Source organism: Capricornis sumatraensis, chromosome 4, assembly GCF_032405125.1.
Source record: "Capricornis sumatraensis isolate serow.1 chromosome 4, serow.2, whole genome shotgun sequence".
Classification (NCBI taxonomy): domain Eukaryota; kingdom Metazoa; phylum Chordata; class Mammalia; order Artiodactyla; family Bovidae; genus Capricornis; species Capricornis sumatraensis.
This window is the reverse complement of record NC_091072.1, coordinates 36,617,609-36,620,029: the sequence shown is the minus strand read 5'-3', so window position 1 is coordinate 36,620,029 and position 2,421 is coordinate 36,617,609. Positions and strand designations below refer to the sequence as shown.

At 51.4% G+C, this 2,421-nt stretch overlaps 1 pseudogene; it reads right to left on the bottom strand.

The window, feature by feature from the left end:
• Positions 1-1,246: 1,246 nt before the first annotated feature.
• Positions 1,247-2,104, bottom strand: LOC138079139 (ribonuclease H1 pseudogene; annotated as a pseudogene).
• Positions 2,105-2,421: the final 317 nt, after the last annotated feature.

Below are 2,421 nucleotides of genomic sequence, written 5' to 3'. Positions count from 1 at the left end.
GATTATTTTTGAGAATAAGAGATTAAAGGAAAACAGGGGACTTTGTACCTGATAATCTTGATCTTCTCTGGGAGTCATAAAAATTGCCTGCCAAGATTATAGTGAGTTTGAAATGGTGACTAGAAACTGGTGAGGGATTTCAGAAGATTCATTATTTCAAGTATTCATAAAGGTGGGCAGTAATTGAACAGAACAGATGGTGGAGCAGGAAGGCATATCCCCATTTGACATCAAGTTGCCTGACGTTGCCGAATCCTAAATAATCACCATCTTTGCTTTTCTCCAGTATCATTTTAAGTGACCTGACTTATAATGTAAAAAGTGATAATCATCCTGTACTTGGTTGATGGGAAATTTGTTGGTTTTGCTCATAGTGGCAACATCCAGACTGAATGGTGTGTGTGTGTGTATGTGTGTTTAATGAAGAGTCAATAGCCCGGGTGAATAGAGAGCTGGAGAGTGAGGCGGCTGTGATAAACAGCAACAGCCCTCTTCACCTATGAGGACTGCTGTGTCCTAGGCTTCAGAGTCTGTCCTCAAATTGAGGAGGAGGCGTCTTGCCCTGTGGGCTGGACTTCGCCTTAAAAACTGCAGGAGCCATTTTGCTTTTCCTTCATCCCTTACCTCCTCTCTCTCTAGCCCTTTCTCCTCCACCTTCTTCCTGCCCTCCCGTCTTCTCTCCTGGTCCTCTCCTCTCCTTCTTCCCTTTCTTCTTTTCAAAAGTAGTTTATTGGTTGCTCATTACGTGTCAGGGATATTTTTATGTGGTATAGATACAGCGGTGACCAAATCAGAGAAATTCCTACCTGATGGAGCTGATCTAAATCTCTGACATAGGTAGTATATTAGGGAGCAGTGGGCGCCCGGGAGGAAGGTGAGGTGGCAGGAGGGGGCTGCCTGCTGTGGATGCTTCTGGTGCCTGTGACGAGAGATAGCGAGATTCTAGCTGGGTTTTTTTTTTTTAATGTTTAAAGTTTTTAATTTTCAAGGTGCTTTTAACAAAAATAACCAGACACTTTTACAGCATTCATTTACAACCACAGTCTTCAGACGCCGGTGACTGCTGCTATCTGGTGGGCATGCAGCCGGGACTGCCAGGGGCCGGCGCCCCGCCTTGTGCCCAGTGGGTGCAGCCACGTCCCCCCGGCTAAGCATGGGTCCTGGGTAGGGGTGGGGGTCGCACCTTCCTCCAACCCCGCGAAGGCACTGGTCCACCTGAGAGTCCTGACTCCATCCTGCCAACTGCTCAGTCTGTGGGCTGCTTCGCACCTTCTCTCGCTAGTCTGTCCCCTTCTTCGTTGCCTCTAAATCCCGAATGGCCAGGAACATGCATCCACTGAATGTCCATGCCCCGCGCCAGCCGCTCCAGCTCCGCGAAGTCCTCCTTATTGGTCACCTCCTCCTGGTGCTGGTCCTCCAGCCATTCTGCTTCCAGCCCTTCACCCAGGTGGTGATGCCATTGATGGTAAACATGCTGTTCGTGTAAAGAACCAGCTTAGTGATGTCCTGAGCCTTAGCTTGCTCGATGGCTTTGCAGGCTGCATGAATCTCCGCCCTTTGGTTTGTTTGTTGCCCAGGAAGTCTTAATTCCTACATTTAAGGGATGGCCTGGTCCCCAGTACACGCTGATTCCTGCGCGAGCCCTCTTGCGCCCGTTACTGGAGCAGCAGCCGTCAGTGTAGACAACCACAGAGTCCCCCATGTAAGAAAAGGTGTCTTTGCTAACTGGAGGTGGTGGCTCTGTGCTCTGTCTCACGTGCTTTGCACACAGCTCTGTATTTTCACCCTCATCCAAGGGCTCACGGAGTCGCTTGCTTGCTTTCACTTGTGGTTCTTCTACGTGTTTAGTTTTTTGCCCTTCTGAATGACTGGGGCTTGCAGCCCTGCTGACAAAGGCCCAGGCTTCCTCCTCTATGGCAAACTTCTTAAATCTGGCTGCAGGAAACCGGTCCACCTGCGCTCTGCATTCATCTCACGTCCGGAAGACCCCGGTCTTGTGGCCCCTCCTCACGGCATAGAACATGGCAAGACTGCGGCAGCTCGGGCTATTGCAGCCCACAGTGGCCAAAGCCACTCTGTGCACCACGCCCAGAAGCCGGGTCATCGCTCACTCCCGGCCACCGCCGAGCACCTCAGCTCCCGGGCGAGGGCCACCATCACAGAGCCCCTCTAGCTGGGTTTTAAAGGAAAGGCCTGAAGACTCCCTGATGGCTAGGATGCGGGGTGTAAGAGGCCCAGGTGTCGGAGACAACTCGGGACGTGAGTAGACACAACCCAGGACGAGACATGGGACAAAGAGTAAATTTTCGGCTTTGGGAATGGAGTGAGCTTGGCGATTATTTCAGTAGTGTCCTGCTCTGACAGGTTTCTGCGTCTTAGGAGGGCAGAGTCTGTGTTTCTTGCAGTGGCCTCAGCGGGTGC